The sequence below is a fragment of the Haliotis cracherodii genome, unplaced genomic scaffold, assembly GCF_022045235.1.
Source record: "Haliotis cracherodii isolate W230 unplaced genomic scaffold, xgHalCrac1.p SCAF_13, whole genome shotgun sequence".
Classification (NCBI taxonomy): Eukaryota; Metazoa; Mollusca; class Gastropoda; order Lepetellida; family Haliotidae; genus Haliotis; species Haliotis cracherodii.
The window spans coordinates 34,846,339-34,859,645 of record NW_027266268.1 but is presented as its reverse complement, the minus strand read 5'-3'; positions in this window follow the sequence as shown (position 1 = coordinate 34,859,645).

Genomic DNA, 13,307 nt, shown 5'->3' with positions numbered 1-13,307 from the left:
AAAAACCCATGCTTGCTGTGAAAGGCGACTGTGCTTGTCGTAAGAAGCGACTGATGGGATCGGGTGGTCAGGCTCGCTGACTTGGTTGATGCATGTCATCGTATCCCACTTGCGTGGATCGATGCTCATAATATCAATCACTGAATAATCTGGTCCAGACTCGATTATTAGCTCATGGGGTCCGAAGGTGAGCTTAAATGCCATACCCTGGCGTCGGTACGTCAAAAATCTTTTTCAAAAGACTTTCTCTTCTGAATTGGAAATGGTGGGGATAAAAATTTGTACAAATGGTAGCGCTGACCCCCCAGGGGACTGAGGGGCTGGGCCAAATAGGGGTAATTCGGCTATATTGCTTTAAGCGACATCTTCTCTGGAACTAAGAGATGGATATCAACCATATTTGGTTGGAAGCATTCTCCGGTGGTGAGAATTCAAAATTGTACAACTGGAAGGGGCGGGGCCAAAAAGAGTTTATAACGTGGACACAGTTAAGATCCCAACCGTGTAACCTATGTACAATTGATTGGTATAATGAGAGGAATGCACATATCAGGATGGCCCGGGGGGGTGGGGGGTGGGGGGTGTCTTGATCCCCTGAAGACTCACCCCCTGGGCCTAACAGTTGAGACCCCCACCCCATAACCATATATACAAACACAATCATGATATTAGAATTGCCACATCCCTAGGGTTTAAGTTCTTGGGTGAAAACTTGGAAACAGTTGAGATCCCCACCCTATTACCATATACATGTATACATGTAATTGCTTAGTATAACAAGACAAATACACATATGCTAGCAGGACTGGCCCTTCTGTTCATATGTCCGGCACTCCCAAAGGAGGTAGAACCTTGACCATAACATGCAAACCGATTATTATCCTCACCCTATAATAAATAGATGCATTGTATACATTTCTTTGTTATGAAGAGAATAATACATTTCAGCCAAGAGGATTCGCCCTGGGGTCCAGCCTTGCCTCTGGAAACTTGGATCATACAAGAAAACGGTTCAGATCTCTATGCTACATTTGTTTGTAGAGAAATACACGTTCATGCTGTCAGATTTGCCACCCACCCCTTTTAAAGTCAAAGTCAAAATTACGAAATATTTGCAGTATTATACACATGTACAATGCAAATGTATATTTTGTCATGATTGCGTAAATATCCAGGTGAGCGACACAGGCCCTAAAGGCCTCTTTATTACAGACCGCCGTCTTATGGCTGGAATATTGCTGAGTGTGGCGTTAAACAACAAACAAACAAACACAATGACCAAGGTTTACCTTTAAATCGATATCTGAAATGTGAATGCAAGACTTTAGAGCGTGTCTGATTGACTTCGTCAGTATAATGCTATCTTAATCCTATCCCGCGGCTTCGTCATTGTATATCGTTATCTCCGCAGTTACTAAGCATTCAACTGATGAAGGCGCAAAAAGTAGATCTGAAACGTCGTACATCGAAGTTGCTATCCATACAAAAGTGTCACGTGTTCATGAACTATTTACGCCGTCGATGAACTGCGCCGAGTACATGGCTACGTGTGATTGATCAACCTGTCACGTGACTGCTGTTACAGTTAAATGACTTAAGTAACAACATCATCAGTCGTACACTGCTCTCACAACACGAAACGTCTGCATCTTGTTTGCAAGTCTGGCACCGTTGTCCCGAGTGCACATGGAGCCCTATTGATTGGACGACTCAAGAATTGATTGTGTGGAGCCAGAGACGGGATTCAGAAGGTTACATCTGTTTGAGTTCAACTATAATCATTTTCTGAAATCGTTTGATAACGGCATGCATTTCTGGTGACCACGTCGTTCCAAAGATGGGACGTTAAAGGAATGGAACCATGTCCGTTAAGTAGATTGTTTCAGCCATGAACAGTGTGTTGTTTAACGCCGCAATCAGAAACTCGGGCTGTAAAAAAGTGTGGACCAGACAATCCAGTGAGTGATATTGTGAGCAACGTGTCCCACCATCGGCTTGACACGTTATCAATAAGGTCTCAGAGTCTGACCACCCGATCAATATTGTCCAATACGACCAGCATAGTTTGCTGGTGACCAACTCGTACCTGGAACTCCCACTGGGTATACATCGGTAAAAATATAATCGTGAAGACGCGGGCTTTGAGGAAGTGTTTTTAGAAAAGTGGTTTTGATTTAACATGTTGGCGACGAGTCTATGACCTAATGACAGTGTTGATGTGCGGGGCCAGACTGTCGGTGGCACTGATGTCCTAGACGCCGACTTACCTGTGTCTGATGCAATGGATAACAAAACTTCTTTTATCTCACCTGTTCACCTGAACACGTCACGGACACCGGAATCCCACTCCCTGCTGGATCTCATTCTGGCGATAGGCAGCACGACAGGTAATACAGATGCAGGTAGGATGGAATGGTTGTTCTGTGAGTGAGTTGGGTTTAACACGCTTTGAACAGTAATCCAGTTATAACACCACGTGTTAGCTTCATGTGTCTGAGGGGCCAAATTACCTTTAGATCTGTAGTCATATGAAGTTTGATGACAAATCACTAGTGGATCCTGATAACCTAAGGTAGGTAACTCTTAGTTGTCGGCGTTCTTTGTTAATGCGATTCACCTTGCCATATGACCATTTGATGCATCCTTGATGACAATTGCTTTTGTTCTTCTTTTCGTTCTTCTTCTCGTTACTCGTAGAACTCGTTCAAGGTGACAGTCATAGTCAAACGAATAGCCCTCTATCAAGGAATTTGACATTAAATTGTGGCAATTCTAAGATTCAATAGCGTCATTGCATTTTATCCAAACGTCCCCATGCAAGATAATATCCAATCATTTTTCAAGCTGATTAATTCAGTACAAGTCCACTCCACCAGCGTATCTAGGATTATGTCCTCGAAAATGTTTTCGAATAAGGAATCAAGAATGTTTTTCTTTAAATAATGCTATATCTAATCTCGAATGCTGATCGATGTTCTCCCTCTCCTGGCTCCTGGAATGACGAAAACATGTTTTTTTTAAAGCCCCCACCCCGCTACCCCGTCCCTTCCTATCCCTGTTAACTATATGTACTAGAATCCTGACAGACAAAGAGATGTGAATTCGCGGTGTTCCGCTGTCCGACAATGCACATCGCCTTCGTGTATAATTAGCACAAGGTCCTCTGAAGTCGGAGTTATTCCCAGAATTTAATTAGGGAACTTTATCCTTTCCATTGATTTCAGGCTGCAAGCTGAGAATTTAATTAGGTATATCGTTAAACAGCTTCAGATATTAAATGAAGCGTTGTCAATAATTACTCTGTCTCTGCATAAGGGGAATGAGGCTTGGCCCAATGGGCAGACACGGCTTAAGTCCTTCACCCAACTGTAGTCGTCCATGGTGGCAGTTTACGGGTGTGGTTTCCAGTGAACTATCTCGAACCCCGGCAGATCAGTCAGGGGAGCTTGTCGTTACTACACGCCACACAACATTGATCGATTAACGATGCTTCTGGTAATCATTTTCAATAATGACAATGACATAAATGGATGAAGAAATTGATTATACATCACGTAATGTACGATTACATAGTCGAACCCCAGGGGGAGACTTGAGTAGTCTCCTTTGTATCATAATAACGTATGTGTGATTATATAGCCGACCCCTGGGGGAGACTGGATCAGTCTCCCTTGTATCATAATAACGTATGTATGATTATATAGTCGAGCCCCTGGGGGAGACTGGAGCAGTCTCTATTGTATCATAATAACGTATGTATGATTATATAGTCGAACCCTGGGGGAGACTGGAGTAGTCTCCTTTGTATCATAATAAGGTATGTATGATTATATTGTCGAACCCCTGGGGGAGACTTGAGTAGTCTCCTTTGTATCATAATAACGTATGTATGATTATATTGTCGAACCCCTGGGGGAGATTGGAGTAGTCTCCTTTGTATCATAATAAGGTATGTATGATTATATTGTCGAACCCCCGGGGGAGACTGGAGTAGTCTCCTTTGTATCATAATAACGTATGTGTGATTATATAGCCGAACCCCTGGGGGAGTCTGGATCAGTCTCCTTTGTATCATAATAACGTATGTATGATTATATAGCCGAACGCCTGGGGGAGTCTTGATCAGTCTCCATTGTATCATAATAACGTATGTATGATTATATAGTCGAACCCCCGGGGGAGACTGGATCAGTCTCCATTGTATCATAATAAGGTATGTATGATTATATAGCCGAACCCCTGGGGGAGTCTTGATCAGTCTCCTTTGTATCATAATAACGTATGTATGATTATATTGTCGAACCCCTGGGGGAGTCTGGATCAGTCTCCTTTGTATCATAATAACGTATGTATGATTATATAGCCGAACCCCTGGGGGTAATAAATGATAATAAAGTAAACAATTTCTCTAAGAACTTAAAGAGGCCAGCAAAGTGCAAAAATAAAAGTCATCATTATTAAGATTGTTAAGAAAGAGATAAATGTGATATTGTGAGGTGGATGTAAACCGATTGGGTTGTATACTCCCCAGGGGGTATAACAGGTATGCATACGGATCCACTGGTCGGGGTACAAATAAACTGCATTGGAGCAGATACTACTATCTGGATTAGTGCGATATTTACATGTGTATGTGTCATAATACTCAATATAAATATAATATAGGAATATACGATTGAAAGTATGTCCAGAGCCAGGGAGGCCTTTATGCATTCGGAAAACACCTGGGTTGAGGAAAACATCTCGGATATAAAAGAAGCGTGGCAACTGGTGCTGTACAATTCGGTATTACATCGTCACTATGCAATTTCGTCACCCAGCCCGTCTAATTAGGAAAGGGTCCGTCGTGCCGATATGCTTTGACGTGTTGCAAAGATCGCCGCTGCGTGCAGTCACCATATTGTGTAACCTCGGTAATCCGAACGGTACTATTCCTCGTTAAAACTTTCGCATTTATCAGTTTCCGGATTAACGAGTGTTTGTTTCTGAATAATGTTGTGGACGGTCCATTCAAACACTATGAACCGTCTCCGAGACGATTTTTGTTTCACCCCCTCAATGCCGAGCGCCAGGCAGGGTAACAATAAGTACCATTGTGTAACCACAAACGCGGTTTCCTTTGGAATGTGGTTTCGGGGTAGTGGTGAATGGATCTGTATTTAAAGTTAGAGCGTATGGAGACGCAAAACATGCATGTCAGGAACGTGTGACAATACCTCTGCGAGACATTTAGCTGCACCAAAGGACGTCGTACAAGGCAATGTTCCGAGACCTAGATTCTGGACCCCGTGTCCCAATAAGCGACCTTAGCACTAAGAGGATCATGACCCCAATATTATGTGAATACCGAAAGGGTTTTGTCGCATTTATGTCATGTACAACCGATTTGAATTATTCCATTAACTAAAGGTACATTAAGAAATCGATTTATCATCAGTGTTTAATCTAACCTCAAGTTAATGTAGGGTCAATCGGGTCCTGGTACTGTTATTTTTGTGTCATTTTCTAGCAGAGGGCTTTATGAAGATTGCATGGCTCTGCTCGTATAACATTTTGTGACAGGACAATGTGCAATAATTGAACGAGAACTAGAAATAAAGGAGAACTGTGAGACCGCCTCATCTTTTCATAATTAGATCTATGCACAAGGATTCAGAGTGATTCACAAGAGGGGTGACTTCATCTTTCCCTTCATGTCGAGCAATGTTCCAGCAGCTCCATCCTTTGGTTTTTACATTTCGCAACTTTTGAGATACAATCGAGCATGCCAAGGTTTCAAAGAGCCTCATACGACTCTTGCTCAGAAGTTGTTTGATCAAGGTTACAACATTCAAAGCCTCAGTAAAGTTTGCAAGAAGGTTTTATGGTAGACACGTGGAAGACAATTCCAAATTTGAGACATCAGTGACATAAATTCTGTCCGATGCAATTCCCTACTTTAACTTGTACCATATGTTCCCATATGTTTTCGGGTGAACAATGGACTTGCCTTTGCATGTGTTTGTGACGGGTGCCACTGGCAGGGCAGGATACGCTCACCTTTTCGCGAACACCTGGTATCATTACTATTTGATAGTGATTCATAAACACATGCTCATGATATAGTCGGAATTGTACAATCGATTCTGTTTTATGCAGAGATTTCTATTGGATATGGAAAGGGTTTTGTCGCTTTTATTATTATCAAAAAAAGTATTTCATCCAAATACACATATCCGAAATCATAGATAGGTAACACAAAAATCTCTCACATTGTCCAAGGATGATTCTAATGGTAACAAAGAAATCGACGAGTTGCTTAACATGGTGTTCAGAAAAAAAAGAAATCGACGAGTGCTTAACATGGTGTTCAGAAAATTGCGTTATTAAATATCTGTAAATGATTACAGAAAGTCCTGTAAGTGATAACTGTATTTCCCATAATTGGTAATAACCAGAAATTGATAACAGAAAGTCCCATGCTCGATAACATAATATCCTTAAATTGATAAAACATCCTCCTGTACTTGATAACAGAATGTCCCGTAATTGATAACTGAATGTCCCGTAAATACTAGAATGTCTCGTTGTTGGCATATGGGGAATCAGTCTTAGAACCAACTCTTACAGATAAATATTTTCATTGTCGGAATCATACAATCGATTCTGCTTTTGACAGAGATTTCTTATGAATATAGAAAAGGTTTTGTCGCTTTTAAATATAAACACATGGCTTTAAGAGAGAGTAGAGCCCATTGACAATAATTTGGATATAGAGCAGTGGTTCGGTGTAGCGTAATTATACTGTTCAACTCGGATATTGATGAAAGTGTGCGGAGGTATGTTTAAGACTGATAACAGTAATTATCGTCAGCTGTCAGTTCTCCGTGAATGTTCTATCGTTAAAAGGCACAACTGGACAGCCATGGTTACTTCGCTTATACAAACTGACATTTGCGGAGCCTGTACTGCGTAATTTGTAATTTCCGAGCAATGGTTTTATTCAACCGGACTTTATATGGTTTTGTATTTGTTATTGTATTCCTCTTTTATACGCAACCATAAAGTGTTCAAAAATGTCTAGTCCTAATCCATATCATTTGATGTCTTTTTGTTATTGTTGCATCAAACTTGGAACAAAAGGATAATTCATTAATCATCATGTTTGCTTTGAAACATTCTTTTTTTTCATGACCATTTGACTTGAGAGTCATGCTTGCTCTCCATAAATTTACTTGTAAAGAACAAGAAACTAACGAGTAGTAATTTGTCAAGTCATTTAATATCTAACTATAAGCGACAAAATCCAATTCCATTATCACAAGAAATCTCCACTTAAAGCAGATTTCATTGTAATCCGACCATACCATAACAAATGTGTTTGTGAATCACTACCAAACACTCATAATACCAGGTGTAAGAGAAATAATACTGACTCGGACATGAAACAAAACTGACAAAATTGGAAATGAAAAACAAGCAGGAACTTTCAACAGTCGATACTTCGAATACACAATGCCATTTAGAAAGTGGTTAAATGTAACACATGTTTAGTCATAGCTTTCGGCCATGGGAGCCGTGCCAATTTACACTTATCAGAGGGGTACTCAAAGTTCGTGATCTAGACTACCAGTTGTCGGACTTTCATTTTTGTGGAAGCCTCGGTGGCTGAGTGGGTTAGATCGATGACTTTGGGTGCTGGCGATTAGGTGCCTCACCCTGGCAAGTGTGGGTTCGAATCCCGGACGGGACTCAACCCCAAAAAAGTACGAGAATCTGTACTTAACTAAGAAAGTGTTATCCCAAATATAACATTTGTTACAATCGATACTTCGCTGAAAATCTTTGATGGTCGAGTTGTTTATATTGCATATCTAACAATTATAAAATACATGATGTCTTTGCTCAATGCACTTAGTTCCAAATAATTAACGTGCGGGGGTTATGTAAGGCGTTAAGTTGTCTTGGGTCTGGGATCGTTCTGAGAAACTGGGTCCACACAGGAGGCCTAAACTACTGTAAGCTGTCCCAGTGATGTTCACAACGTGTGGGTCATTCTTAACGCAACTTCTGATAATGATCGTCCTTGAATGTATTGACTAAACAGTCGGGAATGTCAGATCGATGTATGTCGTTAGTGAAGCAACGATGACAGTTGTCACTGATTGCTCTCGTAATGACGCCTGCCTGAACTTGGAGGGATGGGAATGGGGATGGGAGACGTGCTTGTGTGGCCTGCTGCAGGTGGGGGTGACAAGGGCGCTGTGAGCGGAAATCTTGTCTGCGGGGGTAACACGGTGCCGTGAATTGGCGTTTAACGACATATATATATAACGTGTGTTTGTGTGTGTGTGTGTGTGTGTGTGTGTGTGTGGCTGCTTGTACTTGTCCGAACTAATGCCGATTTTATTGTGCTAGCTCCTGAGATACCATGCCGCAGTTAAATGAATACCCCACTCAGATACAGTGTACCGACCCCGAGCTGACCAATCTCGTTTTTTATCCCAAGGACTATCTTTTGACGTCTTTTGGTATGACGCGACCTGGGATCGAACACCGACCTTCCGCTCTCCATGCAGACGCTCTATCCACTAAACCATGGTGTAACTTGAATCAAGACTATTTACATCAGGAACGGAAGTCCACTTATTTCTTCTTTCATTAATGTGACGACCTTTCAGCCACGTGGGAATTTTATGGCTCCTATTGCCGTCTGTATGTGAACGTGGCGAAAATCGGCATAAATGCTGATGTGGCGTTAAGCAATCATCACTCACTCACTCCTATGCTGGTCGTTAGAGGCAATATAATTGGTCGAGTGGTCTGACTCAGTTGCTTGGTTTATCGCGTGTCATTGTACCTGGCGGCATAAGACGTTGTCCAAAATAATACTCACTGGTCTGTACTTTGTTTCGCAAAAGTAATACTCCCTGTTGAAGACGTATTTACGATAGTCTGTCAACAAAATAGTAAAATGGTAAATAGTTCAAGGACGTTTAAGAAAACAGTGTTGTTTTTAACGTCTTTTATCAAGTCAAGCTGTTCAAGCTATGGTTTCAGTTCAATATTCAGTCCTCTTTGGAATTTACCAAATGCAAAACGTGTTTTTAACGAATTAGAGTATGCAGTTTTACCAGTAGGAAAAGATCAAGTTCTTTTAGGATTTAGTGTTTTTCTAATGGATTGCCCTTGTCGTAAACGTGTCACACGAATGTGTCATCCTGTCGTTTACTGTCCCAATATTGATTTTGCGCTATCATCACCTTCAGCAGCCGGTGTAGACTGTAAAGGGTTGGCGTATCTCGAAATGCCAGTGATCAATTTCAAAATGTTTTTCCATGTTGCTTTAGAAGAAGAAGGTACAGACATTTTTGTGTTTCAAATGTGTTCCTTAACATTTTGGTCGTGATGGCGGAAAGCTTGTCTGCGTCAGAAGCGAGCGTCAAGCGAATACACATCTCGTAACGTAAAGCAATGAATGCAGATATGATTGAACTATGCTCTTGTCATATCCGGCTCACTGACACAGGTCGTTAGATTGTGATCTTCCTATGGTTTTCTATTGAAGTTGGAAGTATGTGCGCATAGAGCAGCATAGCATATCCGATCAATATTTAATGAAACCTTTGACGTAAGCTGAAACTGTGCGCGTATTATGTTGGGTTACTTCAGTGTTACCTTCCCGTGATAGCAGTTGAGTTGAAAACATCTTTACATCATCACATTTTATAATCGTGCATTTAATTTGGAACGCCAGCGGTATCTAGTATGCGTTTAATCAGTTGATCGTGGTCGGAATTTTGTAATATTTATTTTTATTCATATTAATATCTTATGCACATTGTGTCATATTGTTTGTATCCCGGTTTGAAAATGGCCCGAAGTGACACATTTGGTGCCGCCAAACCAGGGAGTTTTTTTAACCAGCTCTGAGTTTTTTTAAATCCAATATGTGAGCAGAATACTAGCTTTCGTATGTTAATCAAAGCAGATACCGACCATCTTTGTTGCAGTTCAAGTTGGCAGACACATGTAACACATATGTACCCATTTTATTAACGAACCTGAAGATGAATAGATGTGTTCTAAGTTTTCTGTAAAACTACTGAAATAAGAAACGCAATGGATGGACGACAATATTATGTACATCCAGAAAAAGATAAATTGATGTCATATTCAAACAAGATAACTCGCAACCTTTCATTGTTAATACATCATGCTGTCATTAAGAGGTGAGGTGAGGTGGAATGGGGTTTAACGTCTCGTCCAAGATTATTGCACTTATATAGTGACGTGCATGCATGTGTGTGTGTGGCTGCTTGTACTAGTCCGGACATGCCGATTTAGCTAGCACACTGAGATACCATGCCGCAGTTTAACATGAATACCCCCATCAGACACAGTATACTGACTCCGAGCCGACCAGTCCTTGTTTAAACCCCTTAATGCCGAGCGCCAGACAGGGTAACAACAAGTACCATCTTTTACCGGCTTTTGGTATGACGCGGCCGGGGATCGAACCCCGGACCTTCCGCTCTCCGGGCGGACGCTCTAACTCTAGACCTCGGAGGCGGTACTGTCATTAAGAAGTTCATCATTGTAAACTCTGCAAACTCTTCAGTTTTCTTCACATTATGTATCATGAACCTGTGGTCTTACAGTACTACTAAAATATACTTATATACTAGTATAGGCCCCAAACACTTGAAACATTGCACGTGAACCATATCCTTTCTGGGTAGCCTTAGACGTACCTGGAGACGTGTTTACGAACGTCATGGGAGCGTTAATGTAAGGCAACATGACATAATTGGGAATGGGACAGATCCGGTGTCAACTCGTTGAAATGGTTCACTTTTTATTACATTCTTCTATGTGATATTTTCACTGCAGTAAACAAAACATTTTGAAGGAACTAGTGTCATGCAAGAGTTACCTACCCGCAAATTGTCTCCCTTTATCGTAAGTGTCTGCCTGTACACAAACTGACTTCCTTTTTACGTACGTTTCACATTTACAAGTCTAATAATGACAGATGGTCATTTATGGAGATAATTTCGCTTCTTGTCGTTTGTTATTCTCAAGAAAATGTTTTGTTATTAACTGTAAATGTGTCATTTAACTCGCCAATCGAGACTGTTCGTTTTCAAAGTGTCATTTTGTTCACTTTACCAGCGTATATTCCTTCGCTTCAGTGGTCTCATAGCTCTCAAGAATATTTTTTTGTTGAAGACGATTTTGTATATAACCATATCCAAATGAATAATAAAGAATTTTAGCGACCTCAAATATGTTTTATTACATTGGTTTATATGTTTTAAAATTTTGCAAACTCGGAACTATGTTTTAAGTCGCGTAGCGACGAGTGAAGATATTCCCTACCCCCGTCATTCGATGAGAGAAACAATATATTTCATATCCTCAATACGTAAAGGATCGTGTTTCGTTGAAATAGTCTTATGACATGGCTATTATTTGAAGCGCACTTAAAATCACGTGCACATCATAATTATGTAAATATTCAACAAGTTATATCAACGCCCGTCGTTAATTTGGCTTGTATCATATACACAAGTTCGAAAAAATGTGTAAAGACGAGCCAATTGTCTATTTTCATCTAAACAATTGTCTTTTCTTTACATGTGTTTTCGAACACCTGATTTCATCACACTCTGATAGTGAATCATGAATACATGCTTGTGATGTAATAGGAATCGTACATGCGATTTATTACGATAATGGAAAGATACTTTAGTTACGTTACCATAGCAATATTCATCTGCACGACCGATAGAAATATCACTTGTACCGGACAGCGGACAAGCTGGACTGGTCACGGTTGCAATATACAGTGAAACCCAATGGTCAGTGATGGCAGCGACGATTTAAGCAAAGACATTGTCGTTTATTGATCTGACATTGGTATCTATAAGTAATACAGTAGAGCTAATTCTTACATAGTCCGTCGCAGAGTCAGTTAGCTGTCGACGGCGAGACCCTGAATAACAAGACGGGGATTGCAGTGTACTCATTGTGACTGTTGTGTTTTTTTTGTTGATTAAGGCCGCACTCAACAATAGTCCAACTGTATGGCTGTTGTCACTGTGGCACTGGTTCGTCATGTTCACGTGGGGATTATTCGACGTGTTTAAATCATATGAGTTATACTAAGCTTATAATAAATCAGTCAGTCGGTGGTCGTCGCGGGATTGGTCTTGTTGGTAAAAGCGGCTCCAAGAAAAATAAGTGTCAGATGATAGCGAAATTCTTGCTGTGTAAGGATGGCTCGTAACGTGGTTTGGCATTCGGTAACATAAACATTTGAGAACAGTTTGATTATGACGAGTAAATTATCTTTGATCTGATAGCATCATATCCGTGTTTCTCCATTTTACACTCACAGGCACGCACGCACGCACGCACGCACGCACGCACGCACGCACGCACGCACGCACTCACGCACGCACACACTCACATACTCGCACACATAGACACACACAGATACAGAAGCACACCCACAATGACACACTCACACACACACAGACGCACACGCAGACACACTCATTCACATACACAGACACACTCACACACACAGACGCATACACACACAGACAGACGCACACACAGACATACACACACTCACACAGACATACACACACAGGCGCGCGCGCACGCACGCACGCACGCACACACACACACACACACACACACAAGTGCCGAGCCGAATGAATATTTCTTGGAAAGGTGACAGGCAACATCGTCTTATTAAAGGCTGTCTCTGATTTGACTTATATTCCATGGCGGGTGATATACACACAACAACCTTGTTATCTCGAGGGCCTGAGAACATCGAGTATGTGCCATCCTGTCGTGGATCGAGACATGCGGACAGTAATGTCGATAGGGTATATGCCAGGAGTGCACGGTTACATCGTTCAGATGATTCTTGAGATGAGTTATTTCGAGTAAAAGATTGTTTTCACATTGCCATAAAAAGTAAACCATGTCATGCCTCGCCAGTGAGAGTATTCTCACACAATCAGATTCAAACATAGCTTGTATCAACAGAGAGCTTAGGATCAAATGCTGAGTATGAAAGTGACCATTTTTTGTTAAAGTTATTTTTGTCATCTTTTTTATATAGCAATAAATTTCTCCATCAACCAAGTCAGCGAGCTTGACCACCCCATCCCGTCAGTCGCCTCTCACGACAAGCATATAGCCGAAGACCTATTCTTCTCCGGATCTTAGATACAAGTGTTTCCATGGCATTTGATTGGCCAACAAAGCAAATTTTGCGCTTATGTTTCCATAAACCGAAACCAAAT